This window comes from Meles meles, chromosome 2, assembly GCF_922984935.1.
Source record: "Meles meles chromosome 2, mMelMel3.1 paternal haplotype, whole genome shotgun sequence".
Taxonomy (NCBI): domain Eukaryota; kingdom Metazoa; phylum Chordata; class Mammalia; order Carnivora; family Mustelidae; genus Meles; species Meles meles.
Genome location: NC_060067.1, coordinates 86,935,378 through 86,953,973, shown reverse-complemented (window position 1 = coordinate 86,953,973; position 18,596 = coordinate 86,935,378). Strand labels below are relative to the sequence as shown.

The 18,596-nt window shown below is 35.1% G+C and overlaps 1 non-coding gene and 1 pseudogene across 1 annotated transcript; one reads left to right on the top strand and one right to left on the bottom strand.

Moving 5' to 3' along the window:
* Window positions 1-7,317: 7,317 nt before the first annotated feature.
* Window positions 7,318-7,444, bottom strand: LOC123937837. Its single transcript, XR_006817619.1, has one exon. It is a non-coding gene; the product is annotated as a small nucleolar RNA SNORA25 (small nucleolar RNA).
* Window positions 7,445-15,693: 8,249 nt separating this feature from the next.
* LOC123937126 lies at window positions 15,694-16,086 on the top strand (annotated as a pseudogene).
* The last annotated feature ends 2,510 nt before the right edge of the window (window positions 16,087-18,596 follow it).

Sequence of the window (18,596 nt, the reverse complement as noted above, 5' to 3'; positions counted from 1 at the left end):
GACCTGAACTGACATAGTAACAGAGAGAAGGAGATGGAAGGTGGATATTTGAAAGATGTAATCTAATGGGTGACTAAAGGAGAAGTACAAGAAAAGTGACTTGTCAGAAAGACAAGTTCCTCGGTTACCTGAGGTCAAGAACAGGGGGGAAAAAAAATCTTTGTTTTGTTTTAGTTTTTCATTAAAAATTATGAGTTTAGCTATGGTGAGTGCTGTGAAGTGTGTAAACCTGGTGATTCACAGACCTGTACCCCTGGGACTAATAATACATTATCTGCTAATTAAAAATTTTTAAAAATTATGAATTTAATTCAGTTTTGACAAGTTGGACATATTCTTATCATTAGTTTGGAAATTGGAGAGAAGACTGAGTAAAAAAATATGGGTTGGACTTCAAATCAAATTTTAAGGATATAGAATAAGAGCAGAAGATTTAAAAAAATTAACTATTTAATTTTAAGGATGCTTTATCCCAATATTCAAGAAATATTTTTGAATAAAATGTTACTTCATCAACATAGCACAAAAGAAGTATTTTTCTTCATGTTTGAAACATATATATTTCCATCAATAAGACAGCATGACCTTTTGAAAACACTAGCATGCACAAACAAGGAAATATCAATGCAAAGAAAAAATAGATTTTCAGACTTCTAGATTCAGGATGTGTTTTCATAACATATTTTAAAATATAAAAGTGAACATATTCAGTAAGTGTTCATCTCAGTTATCCACCACCACAAAAACAAAATATGATTATGATTTAATATGAGAACCATCATTTGTTTACTCATAATTTTGCAACTTGCTCGGCATTCAGTGAAGATTGTCTCTGTTCCATGTGGGATCACAATCCTGTCAGTTTGAAAGGTGCTAGAGAACCCATTTCCAAGACGGTTCACTCATATGGCTGGTAGGTTCATGCTGGTTGTTGACTGGGCGTTCTGCTGAGGTTTTAGTTGTCTTCCAAGTAAGCTTCTACATGTGGCTACTTTAGCTTGGGTCCTGGAAAAGAAACACAGAAATTGCTATTTACCTTAGCTCTTTCATTGTATTCTCTTGACCAAAACAGTCACAGGCCCAGCTCAGATTCAAGAAGAATTTTTTGGTACTGGAATTTGAGGCTATCTTTAATCAATGCAGTCTGGTTTCTGGCCATAAATTATTCCCATCCCTCCCATATATCAATTCCCCAAATCCTCAAAACCTCATAGATTATAGCACCGAGGTCCAGGATCTCATTATCTAAATCAAATTCAGGTGGAGATTGCATGCCATGGGTGCTGCAGTTCCTCTCGATCTAAAGATCTGTGAACTACAGAGAAAAATTAGCTAGCCTTGGCACATGCAACATATGATGATGCGTATGGGTCAGGCAAGTAGGCACGCCAAATCAATTACAGGAAAAGAGAGAAGCATATTGCCATGATTTATCCATAGATTTGAAAATCTATCTGGTCATGTGCTGTCAGTTCTTCAGTTAGGGCATAGTCATTCTCCCTGGAAGAATTCTCTTGTTTCTGCTGTCTGGGCACCTGGCTTATAACTTTGAATTCTCTTTCCTATGAGAATTGGCATGTGATTACAGCTAAGTAGGTTTTCAAACTGGCTCCCTTCCTATACAAAATCAGAAGTCCAAAGTTTTCTTCATTTTGAACCAGTGCTTATCTTTCAGTGAAATCTTATAATTTCTTTCAAATGTTGTGGTCCTTGTATGCATCAAATTAAAATTCACCCAATTAGATAAAATTCACAAATATTGAAATTTTAACTTATAAATTCAAGATAGTGCCTTGGATTTGGTCTGCCCTGAGACCATTTCTTATGAGGAGAAATTTTACCTCTTGAAGAGGTTGAAAAAGAAAAAAAAATTACTTCCAAACCTAGTACATCACATTTCTTTACAGTTTCTCTAAATTTGTTTGAAAACTGAACAGTTCTGTTTTGTACAGAACAAGAAGTTCCATTTCATGTAGCTACAAGAAGCCAGTTGGCACTCTAAAGTTTTGCCTGGAAATAGCTTTGATCATGAGTTCATTAGGAATCCTTTCTATCTTCCATATTATCAGACTATGGTGCTGCCAAACTTTCTACCAACACACAACATAAAAGCCCCAATTAATAGTTTCTTTATTTTCTTTCAAACCTTCAAGAGTCTCCTTGAGGTCTGTTAGGTGCCCCCCCCCGATCCCTCCACCCTCACCCCTATGTCTGTTATAAAGACAATGCCATTGATTTTTAGTTTGTTTACCATCACACTACTAAGTTCCAAATTCTGTTTTGATCATCAATAACTGTGTAAACCAAACCAAACAGATTTTATGAGTTTAAAGTAACAACAATAATTTGTTCATGATTTTGCTATTTGGGTGGGATTTGACAGAAACAGCTTATCTATTCCAAATGGTGTCAGTTGAAGAATTAATTCCCAAGATGATCCCCTCAAGAGCAGGAAATTTGATTCTGGCTCTTCACTGGGAGGGCTAATTCTCCTCAGTATTGGCCTTTCCATAGATTTCCTGGAGTTTCCTTATGGACTAAGTGCTGGGTTTTAAGGAGGAGGAAGCAAAAGCTATTGCTTCTCTAAAAGGCTGGATCTGGTAATACATCATTTCCAACATATTCTGTTGGTCAAAACAGATTCAAGAGCATTAACAAATAGACTCAACTCCTTGTAGGGAAGTTATAATAAATGTATAGCTTTCTTTTATCTACTCAAGTGTTTACATCCATTTTACTTCAACATTTCTCACCTTCTGGCTCAGCAGATTGAATATCCAACTCTTAGTTTCAGCTAGGGTCATGACCTCAAAGGTCCTGATATTGAATCCCACATCAGGCTCCACAATCAGCTCGAAGTCGGCTTGGCCCTCTGCTACTCTTCTTCCCCTGCTCCTCCTCTCCCTCCACCCTGTCTCTGGAATAGATAAATAAAATATTTAAAAAATCCCAAAACATTTCTCATCTTCCACTAATGCTACAAAAGATACTGTATTTTAATTTCAAGCAGTTTACAGCATAAGTAAAACCAAAACACTAAGATTAGAAATCTGTTTTTGAGCTTTATGTAACTCAGCAAACTCTATTAGTTAAGCAAATATCTGAAAACTTTAAGATACATATTTATGCATGAAAATTCAATTTCCCATTTGACATTTGTGGGAGACATGATCCAATATGATTTGTCTGTACACTTAGCTTGGGGCTAGAGAAACCTAAAACCACCCACGACAACCTAGTAATTTGGTACCCAGGTAAACTGATCATTTTATTCCATTCAAAACTATTCTCATTAAGTATTTTTTCAACATTTTGTGTCATGGGAGTTGGGGACAAACCGTCTTTCTGTTAAAAACTCAGTGTGGAAATAGCTTCACATAACTTACTTCAACTAATCAACCAATATCGTTTTCTCTCTTTTTTGGTATATGATGTTTTGCACTTTAATTTTGATATTTCTCCTCATTCATTGTGAAATTTCACAAAGCATGTTGGTAGAATAATGCTTTAAAAAGTCCTGAGAAAATATTTTATGATTGGCTAGATTAACTTCTGAAAATAAAAGTCGTATTATTATTATTTTAGCATGGAAATGTTCATACAGATGTGTTAATATGTGTGTGTTGATTTTAGCAATTTTGAAGGCACTGTCCTGACTCCCCAGTAATGAAATTACATTTGTTGAAGTTGTAAAGAAATGTAATTTCCTCAGTTCAACCCAACTGTCAGCTACTTTATTTCTAAAACCAATCCCCAGCATTTTTAATCTCCTTTAAATTGGGACACACATTTGCATGGTATTGTAATCAAAAGCCCACCCAGGGCGCCTGGGTGGCTCAGTGGGTTAAAACTTCTGCCTTCGGCTCAGGTCATGATATCATGGTCCTGGGATGGAGCCCCGCATTGGGCTCTTTGCTCAGTAGGGAGCCTGCTTCTCCCCTCTCTCTCTGCCTGCCTCTCTGCCTACTTGTGATCTTTCTCTCTGTCAAATAAATAAAATTAAAAAATAAATAAATAAAAGTCTTACAGCTCCTTTTCTGGAATAGTCAAGACATGTTAAAACATTCTCAAGTTCCTTGAAATAAACCCTGTTGTTTTATACCACATAGTAAAACAACTAAAACAAAGTAGATTTTTCTTCATAATCCTATTATAGGATTGTAATATAGTTTAATTTACATGGACTATTAAACCTTTGATTGAAAGAGTTTAAAACTCTTCCAAGTTAGAATATTAAGTAAACTGAATGCAGAATTATATTCTCTGCATTTCAAAAGGCAATTATCCTACATGTTACCTCTTTTTATGATTGAAGTAGACTTACATTGCCCTCCTTTAAAGTATATATTTTTTCACAGACAAGTTATATCAAGTTGCAGCTGAACCTTTCCTCAGAAACTTTTACTGCTTTAACAACTTGAGTTTTCAAATAAAATTTAATAAATAATTTTAATGAAATTTCTGTCAGTGGAAGGACTCAATATATACTATGAGCAGAGAAATACAAAAGCTCAATAAGATTTCCACTACAATGGAAAAAATTACAAACACTGAACCCCAAATGTCATAAAAGCATGGAGCTAGAATTTAAATAAAAATTTGAAAAGAAGGTCACCTGGGTGGCTCCATGGGTTAGGCTGCTGCCTTCAGCTCGGGTCATGATCTCAGGGTCCTGGGATCAAGCTCCGCATCGGGCTTTTTGCTCAGTGGGGAACTGGCTTCTCTCTCTCTCTCTCTGCCTGACTCTCTGCCTACTTGTGATTTCTCTCTGTCAAAAAAATAAATAAAATCTTTAAAAAAATTTTTGAAAAGAAAAAAAAAATGTGTGGAACAACTGGATCTCTCAAATGAAATATTCCAAGTGGGAGAGTAACCATTTGGGAAATGCATTGACAGTTTCTTATAACATTCATTACGTATTTACCCTATGACTTAGTAATTCAGCTTAGTAATTCAACTACTTTATCCCTTATTTTCTTAAGGGATATGAAAATATTTCTCCACAAAAAGACTTAAGAAGGAATATTTACAGCAGATTTAGTCATAACTGCCCCAAACTTGAAATAATCCAAACATATATCAAGCGAATGGATAAACTGTGGCATACTTATACAATTGAATGTGGCACAGCAATAAAATAAGAATCAATTAATGATACACACACTAATGTGGGTGAATTTCCTAATTGTTATATTATGTTAAAGATGTCAGATACAAAACAGTAAAAAAAGATAAATGAAGAGCATTAAAATTTCAAATACATTTGATCCTGAGCACTTTATAAATGATGGAAAGTCTTTATCTTTTAATACCGCAACACAAATACTTTCCATTTTGCCTCCAATTTTCCAATTGCAGGCAAAAAATCCATTTTTTAGAATCTGAGTATAAAAGATTTTTAAAAATCAGTATATTTAGTTTTAAATTCTTAAAATTTCAGTGTGTATTGACCTTATCTGTGAGGTTCAAGATGAAAAGTGTCTCTTAAATTTCTTTCAGAAAATGGACTCATCAGAAAAATAAGATAAATAATCATTGACAGTGTTTTGACAGAGAATAAGTAGCCTCTTACAAAGCAGTTATTTTAAATCTTTCAGGGTCATGGATCGTTTAATAACTTGCAGGTTTATTTAATACCTACATAGTGAGTGCCCACTATCTACCAGGTCCAGGCCTGGCTTCATGGATGCAACGCCTGCTATCACAGAAGGCTCTGAGCTCAGAAGTACCTCACACGTGGTCTAATGCTGTGCAATTACTGACTTAAAATTCTTAGTAATTTTTTAACAAGGAACTCCACATTTTTATTTCACACTAGGCTTAGCAAATTATGCAACTGGTCCTATCTGATCCTGTGTTGTACATGAGCACCAACCTCAGAACATCCAGTCTACTTGAGATAGAAAAGAAGTAGACAAATAAATCTCTAATTAAAAATTGCAGTGAGTAAAAAACAACAAAAAGGAGTGTTACTTTAAGAGTAAAGGGACAGAATGTTAATCACTTTAAATTACTTGTTCTAGAATAGTCTATCTAAAACAGTGAATTTTAGCTAATATCTGAATTATGAATAGGAACATGTCCTACAAGGAAATAGCCTGCCATGCTTAGGGAATATATTCAGCATCGGTGTAAAACAGATATGGTAATCATAGAGATTTTCTTTCTAGAAGCTCCGTACTTGTTTGACTTGTCCAGCTGTCAACCCTTTCAGAGGCTACCTCAGTCGCAATTAGCCACCCCACCCAAACTCCATGTCCTTTGCAGGGATTCGCATATCTTGCATATCAAAATTCTCCTTAGTATCTACTTCTGGAGAACCCAATCTGTGCCAGCTGGTACCAGGAGTGGTCCAAGAATTCAGGCTAGAGATAAACTGCCTGGGAAAGAATCTCCAACCCCATGACACACTCTATCATTGGAGAAGGAAAAAAAAAAAAAAAAGAAAAGAAAAACTGAAGCTTGCTTTATGGATGAGTCAACTTGGCATGTGAGTACCATCAAAAATGGACAGCGGTTACACTGCACCCCGGTCTTGAATGATAGTGGATTAGGAAAATCCTCCCAATAGGCCAAGATTTGGATGGCTACTTGGTCATACACTTTTGTACAAATGAAGTAACTCTGAGGTTAGAATATATATAACCAGTTGGATGATTATTGCTTTAGTTCATATAATTTAATCAAATATAAATATGACTTTTTAAAGAGAAAATTGTTTATTTTAATATTTAGGCCCATTTCATATTTTTTAAAAATTTTATTTATTATTTATTTGACAGAAAAAGAGACAACACGAGCAGGGGGAGTGGCAGGCAGAGGGAGTGGGAGAGGCAAAAGCAGGTTCCCTGCTGAACAGAGTCCCACATGGGACTCAATCCCAGGACCCCAGAAGAATGACCAGAGTGGAAGGCAGACACCCAACCAACTGAGCCACCCAGGCATCCCCACCATTTCATATTGAGAAAGAACCAAATTACTATACTGTACTATGTTATATGTACAAAATTTACTACATATGCTGAGAAAGAAATTTTTCATAAGAAAATATATAAGTGGAGTCAGTTTGCACAACTTAAAAAGAAAAGAAATGATTAAAATGGCTGAATTTATGAGCTCTTTGAATTGTATAAACTATGTGAATATGGCTGATTTGACAAGTAGGACAATACAGATACAATTGTACTTTACTAGTTGCTCCACGATTTATTAATATTTTTTCTTTTTTTTTTTTTTTTTGAGAACAAGAGAATATATACATTAGTTAAACTTGGGAGACATTTCTTTCCCACTTGACCAATCATAGAAGCAGCTAAATCTTGTATCTCCTCAGGAAAACATAGCACTATTGAGTAACTATTACATCCTATGGAGAACTCCAATATTTGGTCACAGCGTTAAGAGCTCTTGGTTTTAGTCCCACAAGCCCTCTTTGAAATGACCTATTTTTTCTTTTTTATTCATCCAAATATATTCTCCCTTTCAGTTATAAATGTCACCCAGCAAAAGTTATCCAAAAATGAAATAAGCCTCTAAACTCACTGATCACAAAAAATAATGATAAAATCTTTTGAAATGAAAGCATAACAAACTCCAGAGTGGAAAAATCTTTGAATACTAATAGATTTCAATCCCTATTTTATATAAAACTTTATTTTGACTCAGAGTTTTAAACTTCCAACATCGTGAGGAAGATCACTTTCATATACATGACATAAAATAATAAAGATGTTTTTCATGTATTTCTGAGTATAGATATACAATTTATATACAATAGTATGTACTTATTCAGGAAAATTTTATTCAGGAAAATGTCACAACATTATATGGGTTTTGATATAAAATAGATACTCCTTCAAGAAACATATTACATATAGAAGAAATTAAGCACATGTTGCATTATTATTGTTAACTTTAATCAGCAGCATGAACTAATGTAGACATTTGTTGTTGCTGTTATATTGCTTGGGGTTATTAGGTTATTCATCAGTTAGGTATAATATGTCTTCTCCCCAAACTGCCTGTAACTTATTTATTTATTTATTTATTTATTTATTTATTTATTAAAAGAGTGGAGCAGAGGGAGAGGAAGAGAGAGACTCTGAAGTAGTCTCCATGCCCATTGTAGAGCCTGACACTGGACTCTAGGCTGGGCTCTATTGAGGGGAGCAGGGCTCAACAGGAAGTTGGGGGGAGGAAACTGGACATGAGGCTTGATCTCACAAGACTGAGATCATGACCTGAACCAAAATCAACTCTGAGCCACCCAGGTACCCTGACCTGTAATCTTTTTAAAAACAGAGAGCAGGGACACCTAGGTGGCTCAGTTGGTTGAGTGGCTGCCTTCAGCTCTGGTCATGATCCTAGGGTTCTGGTGTCAAGTCTTACATCAGTCTCCTTGCTTAGCAGGGAGTCTGCTTCTCCCTCTGCCTGCTTCTCCCCCTACTGTGCTCTCTCTTTCTCTGACAAATAAACAAATAAAATCTTTTTTAAAAACCCACAAAAAACAGAGACCAGCTTTTTTATATTTACTAGATTCTTTTATTCCCACCACAATTCTTTGCACTTTGAAATCATTATAATGTTTAATACCTATAAATACTCCTTATATAGGTACAATTACCATCTTCATTTTACAAATGAATACACTGGTGGCTCTCTTAAACTAGATCACTTGCACAAGTTTGTAAGTAGGAGAATGGAGACTTGGATTCAGATCTAATCTGATTCCAAAGCCAATGTTATTTTTCCTCTATACTACAATAATTTTCACATCCTTCCCAATATTGAAGTGGATCACAGAAAATGAGACACGTACACATTTTCCCCTTCCACTGTCAGAGAACTTATTAGTATGAAAATACAGCTGCAACGTCTGAGGTTACTCCTTTTCCTCCCAGACACCCTCTCTCCCTTCCTCCTTCCTATTCTTCCTCTATTCTTGCTTTTCTTTCTTCCAACATCCAACCAAAATTTGGATATCCATTAGTGTTAAAGAGTGGATGAAAGATTTTTTTCTATAGGTCCTATTAGAACTTGAACATGAATCACAAGGTTTGGAAACAAAACACTTTGTATCATGCCATGGTTCATAATACATTGTTCCCTTGGGTAGAGGTTAGATTGTCTATCTTCAGTAGACATCCAAATTTTAAGTTTTTGTAATAGCAGATTTGCTTTGCTTTGTGCCTTACTCTCCACAAGTCTTCCTTTAATAACTGTGGCAAAATATCCTTAATTTTTAAATGATTAATGTTGAGGAAAACATGAATGCTGAGAAGTGTTCTCATTATTAGTGTTTTGCTTTGAGTGTATAGCAATAGTAATATTACTTATTGCACTCTCACTATATGACAAATATTTAGCATTTTGTTATTCCTGTTTTAAAAATGAGAAAACTGAAACTAGAGAAGTTCAGTGGTTTCCTGAGATGACACCACTAGAAAATGGTAGAACTGAGACTTGGTTGTCTTTGCCAGAGCCTATGTGCTCGTCCACTGTCCTATTTAGTAATAGTGCAGGGAGTTTGAATGGATTTAACCTAACATAGTTTTTAGAACAATAAAGTATATTCTCATGAAGAGTCTAATTTTGTCTAAATAATTCCAAAAATTGTAATGTTGAAACAGATGGTATACCTCTATAATAGAATTAATGTTCTCTCATTATACTTGTAAATTTGCAATTAGAACAAAGACTAAATTTATTGGTCATAAATGCACCTTCAAAAGACCCACAATATAATTAAATTAGTTTTTCTGTCCAAACACATTGGAACATTGAAAGGTTTTATTGTGGTACATTTGCAAATTTTCTAATTTGTCCTAAGTTGTTCCATATTTTTCTCCAAGATTTTGAGTTTGTTTGTTTCAGGAGAGAATGAAACTTTTCTTCATACTGACTAGGAGAATAGTGTGTTTAATGTCCCTGAAGAGCAAAATATCCTGTATCATATTGTTACTGTAAAAGAAAATGGTAAGAAGATCTAATGGCTGCTTGCTACCACCATTGCTCCAATTTAAATTGTTGTAGAAGGCTTTGATTATCCACCAGATGCTAGAAGTTGTTGAGGTATTAATGGCTTACCTCATAAAAACAATACCATATAGAAAACTGAACTATCTATAAACTAAATTCTTTGATATTTTCATGGGAATCAAGCCATTTCTAAGCAGTTTTTGTAACCATCCCTGAATTTAATTTTTTGGTAAGTTTTTTCCAAAGTTTGTAACATAACTGTTTCCAGATATACAACATCAAAGTCTTAAGCAGTGAGTGTGTCTACATACAAACTTGAAAGACAGTAAGAAATTCTGATTTCTTGGGTTGTATATTGACAACATATTCTTGGCAATTCTGGAGTTTCAAAACTATCTTGACTCATCTTTTCAGGGGACAGTATTCAAAGGGGAGAGTATTCTTCATGATAATAGCCTTCTCCACGTGACTCAAAGAATGTCTAATATCAGAAGTAAAAGACAGGGCTTGGTAGTATTCATTTGTAATGCATTTCAATGTCTTAAAATGGATCTTTATCTACCCCAATGGAGCTTGAGAAATTTGTGAGTATGAATCTTATCCAAACCTTCACAAAGGTTATCCAACCTATCACACTCTTCTGTATGAACTGTGAAAATTGCGAAGGTTATAGTCTACATGAAACAAACCATCAGCAAGGCTTCTTGTCCTTCCATACAGGAAGAGAGATGGATTCTCTTTTGTTGTTCACATCACAATGTTATACATGGTTCCTGTTAATACCAAGTCAAGAACATGTAGAAGCCTAAAGAAGACTCATTAGGGCATAGCTTCATCTCATATGATCTTTTCTCATTATTATTGTAGGATTTCCTTTGACTGGAATTATGAGTTGCATAAGGATAGATTTTACAGTTACAGGTGGGGATACAAAACATCTGTAATAGCAGACCGGAGTGAACTTGAGTCAGTCTGTATGTAACAGGGTATTTTCAGGATGAATGGCTAAATATAAAACCCTTAGAAACATATCTGTGGACACTAGTAATGGCTTTGGATTATGTATGCTACAATTTTTATAAAACAAAACAAAATAAAACACAAACTACTTCTTCTCCGATAACTCTGGGGCAAATCTGAAAATGTAGCTCTTTGATTTATATATCTATTGCTTACAACAGAATTGGCTGTCTAAGTGTATAAAGAGTTTACTTTGCTGTACTAGTACACAAGTTACTGTAATAATACAAGGATTCACAACTAGAGCTCACTCTCTCTCTTTTGCCATGGTTAGTTATTTGTTGTTTGTTTTTTTTTGTTTGTTTGTTTGCAGTTATTTTATATAGAGATTTAAGTATGTTTAGTTCAGAGTATTAGTTGTAACAATAAAGCATTGTTTTCTTGAAGGCCAACCTCATCCTGAAGCTGATTCCTAACAGTGTCTATGTAAAAAGATCATTTGTCGTTTTGGGAGTGCTATTTTGGAACTATAATAAGGTTAAAGATTCTAAACATACCTTTTAAAAATAAGTTTCTTAAACTTTCACTTCTGAAAAAAATTTTTATATCCACATCATCTGTTCTGTGTTAGAAGTAGAAAGCCAAATCGAATAAAAGAAACAACTGTTGGAAATCAACAAATTATGCTTGATTTCAGAATCAGAATTTTCTCGACCTGTCAGCCAAAATTCTAAGAAAATACTTGTTGCATATTGAAATATTCATTGGAATTTGGAATATGTCTCCAATTTTAAGCCAACCCACCACTTTCAATATTAATATGTTAAGAGCTGATATAAATCTAGCAATATGGACTCAGAGACTTTGAAATAATTTTATAGTTAAAGTGATATTGCTAACATAGAAATTATATAGCTTTGGGATACAAGTAGTTTTAAGGATAAAAACAGGTAAGTTTTTCCTAAAGTGCTTTTAAAGTTGTGTTCAATAAAATTTGTCTCAAAACTTATTCCATCACATAAATTTAATTTGTTATTTATGCTTAAATTTTCATGCAGAATTATTCACCAGGAGAAATGTAACATTGTATTATGGACCTTGAATTCTTTTCTGTTACTTGTTATTTTGTATAAGAAAATCGCTCCTAAACAGAAGAAAATTTTTCTGTTAAGACTGTGTGTGGAATGCCTCCACAGACAAATGTGTAATCTACTATTGTGCTACCATAGTTACTTGTAATCTTAGAAACAGTGAATGCTAAAGGGCATCTGTTCATTCTTGATATTCAGGCACATTTATTTAATTATATCTCCCTGCTGTAAATCAAATAGCCTCTCACAAACTCCTAAATAGAAAAAGGAAAGCATAAGAAAATGTCTTTTTCTCTGGCAGCCAAGCAGAGTGAAAATCCAATAGCTTTTCTTTTCTCTTAAATTTTAGCATGTTTGTTGATTTTTCTTTGAATTATTTATGAAATAAGATATATTTTTATGTCCTTGTTCCTCCCTGAACTACATATGCACATTCTATCTGTAATTTATTACCCTGAGACCAAAAATGTGTGTAACTTTAGAGGTATGATGAGATACATTTCTAATTGCTATTTACTTAGGTCTATTTGCAATAAGTGGTTTTTGAAAAACTATCATCACTTTCAGTTTTAGTAACAAGGTGTTCCAGTTATCCATTCTCTATATAATAAACCATCTCAAATGTAGAAGCTCACACAAAAATTTATTATTATCTTTCACAGTTGGAGGGTTGACTGGGCTCAGCTCGCTGCTTCTAACTAGAGGTCTCCCATGATGTTACATGCAGGTGAGAGGTGTGGCATGGAGCTATTTGAAAGTTGTGCTTCATTAAACATCCAAGTCTTCTCCCTCACTAAATGTCTGGATCAGAGCTAGGAAGCTAGGATAGCTGGAAGAGTTGATGGCTGGCCAGGCATTCTCTTTCTAAGTGACATATCCAGATATCCAGCGTGACCTTCCTCGCAGCATGATGGTTTTAGGCTAGTAAGAATGATTACATATCATTAGCTAAATTCTCCTGAAGGGAGTGTTCTAAAAAAACTTCAGCAGAAGATGCAAGGCTTCCTCTGTCCTGGCTTGGAAATCACACAGCATCATTCCCCCACATTATATTGGTTAAAAATGAGAAAGTTACATAGTTGGCCCAGACCTAAGGTAGCAGAGGAGAACACACAAGGGAATGAATGCCAGAAAGGTATGGTTCATCTGTGAAGATTAACTACTATACAAAATATGAATAAAACTATAAAACCTAATCCTTAAAAACTGCAAAGAAACTCAAAGTATCTTAATTACTTTCATGATGTCTAATTTGGCTCATTTAAAAGAAATATTACATCTTCCTATTTTGTCAATGAAAACTTGTAGAAAAGATGAAGTGATTCACTGAAATCAAGGAAGAACTCAGTTTCAAATCCTATCTTAAGGATTTAGCTGAACTCCATTACAAAAAATGTTTAGTGTGTTCTTTTTCTAATTTAAGAAGAGTTTAATAATTAATATTTTGAAGTTAGTTAATGTACTGGTGTGGCTATATACATACTCTCTTTATTTTAAAGGAATTCATGGGGTTTCCTTTACAGACCATGAGCTTCATCCTACTGTTGTAGTAAGCAGCTGCTCCATTCAGTGGGGTGCTATTTAGCACAAGAAAAGATGGAAATGTTAACAAACACCCTCCCTCTCAGAGCTTCTCAACTAACCACTGACTGCTTAGGAAAACACTAAACTCACTTCACATTAAATTCTTAGGTTCTGTTCATCAGATGAGAGAAAAATGCAACATCAAACAATGAGACTAACCCTTCCTAGTTGGCTATTCCACTTTCTAAAATGGAATGAGAATTTACAATTTTCTAAAATGAGAAATCAATGTGCTTACATAATTAAAATGTGTTGAACAGAAAATGTTGAAAGGCTCGCTAGACACATTAATCATTTTGAAGTAAGAATATTAACTTAAATTTTTGAAAACAAGATTAAGTGGTAGAATTAGTCCTTTTTAAAAAATTTCTCCATTATGAAATCAAAGGTGATCAAAGAGACTTAATTGATAAGCAAATAAACCTCAGTTCCTGTATAAGTTATGGAAGATTAAGTTCCTATAGAAGTTACAGAGATTACAGACTGTTTCTACATCCTCATGATCCTTGGATGTGGACTGCTATGGTCGGGAGTAAAGAGCTCTACAGTTGAACACCATGGGAGTCCACCAAAAGAAATGAAAAAATTCAGTTATCATGATCCCTGGATAATTGTTGAATAGCAGCTTGTCTCAAGGATGAAAAAGGCAAATGTTATGAGATTTTATGGCATTATGCAACTCTGTTTCCCTAATCAAATCCAGAAAGTTGAACTTCACTTTTCCAAGCTTTAATTTCTGTTTTTAATTAAATGGAAATGGAAATAATACTATAGTTAATGACAAAGAGCATCTAAAAGAGTTTCATACAGTGGCCGGAAGAGAATTCATACTACCTAAGAGGTTGTAGTAGTCACAAGAGTAATTAACGAGTTCTGCAAAAGACTATGCTCTTAAAAAAGTATCTATTTTAGGGGTGCCTGGGTGACTCAGTCAGTTAAGGATCAGATTCTTGACCTCAGCTCAGGTCTTGACCTTAGTGTCATGAGTTCAAGACCCATATTGGGCTCTATAGAGCCTATTTAAATCACAACAACAACAACAAAAACAACAAAAAAGAGGGACACCTGGGTGGCTCCATTGGTTAAGTGTCCAACTCTTGATTTAAGTTCAGGTTATGATCTTAGGGTTGTGAGATCAAGCCCCCCATCAAGTTGCATGTTGGGTGTGGAGCCTATTTAAGATTTTCTCTTTCGCTCTCCATCTGCCCTGCCCCCCCAAAATCTATTTTAAAAACCTGTATGTTGACCCATCAAACACCCCCTAATGTAGACCAAAGGAAATAAATTTGTTTTAAAGGTTATTTAATATTTATTGCATGACTTCTTTGTGCCAAGTAGTTTGCTTAGTAAGTAAAACAAATTCCCTTCTCATTTGGACCTTCCCATTCAATCAGGAATAAAACAGTATATCAATGGTAAATGCTTAAATACTGTGAAGGACAAAGATATCTTGAAAGAGAATAGAAGGAGGACATTTTTATCACAGAAGGTCAAAGGTGATATTTCACTTTAGTCCAGTTATTTGACAACTGTCCAACAAGAATTAAAAACGAAAGTTTTTATGAGAGCAAAAACTGTATTTTCAAATGCACCAACAGGAGAAATAGCACATTTTAAGAAGTAACCAATGTCCAGGTAGTTGGATTGTGGACAGAGGGAAAATAACATAAAGACTGAACAAGTAAAGATCAGCAAGATGATTTAGGGTCCTGTATGCCAATATTAGAAATTCAGGGGCACCTGGGTGGTTCAGTTGGTTAAAACTTCTGCCTTCAGCTCAGGTCATGATCCCAGGGTCCTGGGATCGAGTCCCACATCAGTATCTCTGCTCTACGGGGAGCTTCCCTCCCTCTCCCATCTGCCTCTCTGCCTACTTGTGATTTCTGTCTGTCGAATAAACAAATAAAATCCTTAAAAAAAAATTCAGATTTTCTCTAAGTGAAAATAAGAAGCTACTGGGAAATTTTACTAGGATATCATATGGCCCAATTTGTGTGCATGTGTTTTTTTAAAAAATATTATTCCAGAGCAGATAGTGGTTCTCTTTTCCTCTCCAGCTGTTTGAAGTTCAGCCACCATCATGAATGACACAGTAACTCTCTGGACCAGGAAGTTCATCAACAACTGACTACTTGAGCAAAAACAGATGGTCACTGATGTCCTTCACCCTGGAAAGGCAACAATACTTAAGACAGAAATTCAGGAAAAACTAGACATAATGTTCAAGACCACACCAGATGTCATATTTGTATTTGGATTCAGAACCCATTTTGGTGGTGGCAAGACAACTGGGTTTGGCATGATTTATGATTCCTTGGATTATGCAAAGAAAAAGGAACCTAAACATAGACTCACAAGACATAGACTATAGGAGAAGAAAAAGATATCAAGAAGACAGTGAAAGTAATGCAAGAATAGAATGAAGAAAGTCAAGGGGACTACAAAAGCCAGTTTGGGTGCTGGCAAAAAGTGAGTCAGAGATTGGACAAAGGAAAGAGTAAAGATGCTGCAGTGGTTTCCTTTGCAGTGATTGTGCAGATTTTTCATAAGAGGATTAATAAACTATTAATATCAATATTTAATACTAATATTTAATGTTAATATTAAATATATTATAAAATATTAAATATTAATATAATATTAAATATTATATATAATATAATATTAAATATTATATATAATATAATATTAAAGAATATTAAAGATATGTTGTTCCAAAATTGTTTGGAATGGAGTTGAATAAAAGTGATAGAGGAAGACTGTGGAAACATGAAGAGTTGACCAGGGGCATACTGGGGAAGATGGAAAGAAGGGTACAAATGTGAGAGATACTTTGGAGGAAGAATTGATGGATTGTATGTGGGGATTAAAGTAAAAGAAAGAAAGAAAAGAATAATTCTCAGGAATATATATATTGGAACTGACTGAATGATAATGCTACTTGTGAAAAACAGTAGATGAGGCTTAATGGGTAAAAGCAGACATTTTATTTTAGAATTTTAATTTTGAGACTCTAGTCCTACATCTGAGGAAGCTTTCTTTCTTTCTTTCTTTCTTTTTAAGATTTTATTTATTTATTTGTCAGAGAGAGAGCACAAGCAGGCAGAGTGGCAGACAGAGGCAGAGAGAGAAGCAGGCTGCCTGCTGGACAAGGAGCCAGATAAGGGACTTGATCCCAGGACCCTGGGATCATGACCTGAGCAGAAGGCAGCAGCTCAACTGACTGAGTCACCCAGGTGTCTCCTGAGGAAGTTTTTAAGGGTACCATTATCTGATTCTGGACTACAGATATAAATTTGGGATTCATCCAACTACAGATGGTCTCTAAAGCCACAGATTAGGAGAAGAGGTATGGAGGCAGAGAAGAGACCTAGTGACTACTGATCCTGAGAGACCATCAGGGAGAGGGGAAGAGCAGCCAGAGTTGGGAGAAAAACTAGAAGAAAATGGTGTGCTAGGAACTGATAGAGAATAGTGTTCCAGAAAGAGGGAGTGGTGAATCCTGCCAAATTCTGTCAGGAGATTAAGAAAGATGAGAACAGAAAGAGAAACAAACCACTGAATTTGGCAACAGGAAAAGCAGTGATGATGTATTCAAGTCTCAGATGACTGTTGTGTAGTTTAGGCTCACTTTAGAGATACAATTAAAAACACAGTCGGGGAGGGGAGGCGAACCATAAGAGACTATGGACTCTGAAAAACAACCTGAGGGTTTTGAAGGGTCAGGGGTGGGAGGTTGGGGGAAGAGGTGGTGGGTGATGGGGAGGGCACGTTTTGCATGGAGCACTGGGTGTTGTGCAAAAAGAATGAATACTGTTACGCTGAAAAAATTAATAAAAAGGGAAAAAAAAAACACAGTCAAGTTACCAACAATAATTAATTGAACATCTTGAAGTGTAGAGGGAACTGGGTGGCTCAGTCAGTTGGGGATCTGCCTTCGGCTCAAGTCATGATCCCAGGGTCCTGGGATCAAGTCCCTTATCTGGCTCCTTGTCCAGCAGGCAGCCTGCTTCTCTCTCTGCCTCTGTCTGCCACTCTGCCTGCTTGTGCTCTCTCTCTCTGACAAATAAATAAATAAAATCCTGGAGTCCTGGAATTGAGCTCAGCAGGGAGTCTGCTGCTTCTTCTCACTCTGTCCCTTCCCCTGCTTGCGCTCTTGTGCTCAAAATAAACAAATAAAATGTCAAATAAAATCTTTAAAAAAACTTGAAGTGAATTTATATAAAAATAGTAAAAGATATCTAACTCATAACCCAAAATGAAAGCTCTTATAATCCTATTTCTCTCCATCTATACTCTCTCACATACCTGAACTTTCTCACATCCTCAAAATTTTCACTTAATGCTGCTCACTTTTGGATACTCTCTGTCTCAGTTTTTTTGTTTTGTTTTGTGTTGTTTTTACTATAATAGATGAAGTTAACAATTTCTGGATTTTTGTTGATATTTTTGTGGTGGTTTTGTATGGTTTACTTTTTCTATTCTTTGTTTTGAAAGAACAAAACTTTACTCTCTCTTATTCCTCCGTTTTCTATTCCCATTTTCTACAATAAAGAAGGCCTGGGAAATATTCTAACAAATAATACTATTATAGTCTTTCCAACTCTTTCTTTGATCTGATCTTTTCCTGTTTACATTTTCTACTTTCTGTCACCAAAACCTTAGATGATAAGCTGGCAAGAGCAGACTTTCTCTTAGGGAACAATGGATGGATAGTCAAATGAAAAGCCAAAGGTGCAAAGATGAAATTCACATTGTTACATAGATGGAAAACTGTAAATTTGTATAAGTTAACACATGTTATCTCTCTTCACATGACAATCATGGAGATTTACCACTCTCAGTTGACCCAGCTAATAAGAAGCATCAATGTCAAATTTGTTTGCAGACCAAATCGTTGCCAAATTCAAGGGGAGTGGAGAGATATATGATCTTTCCTTATAGCTCATTCCAATATAGAACAGATAATGCCTTATTACAGGA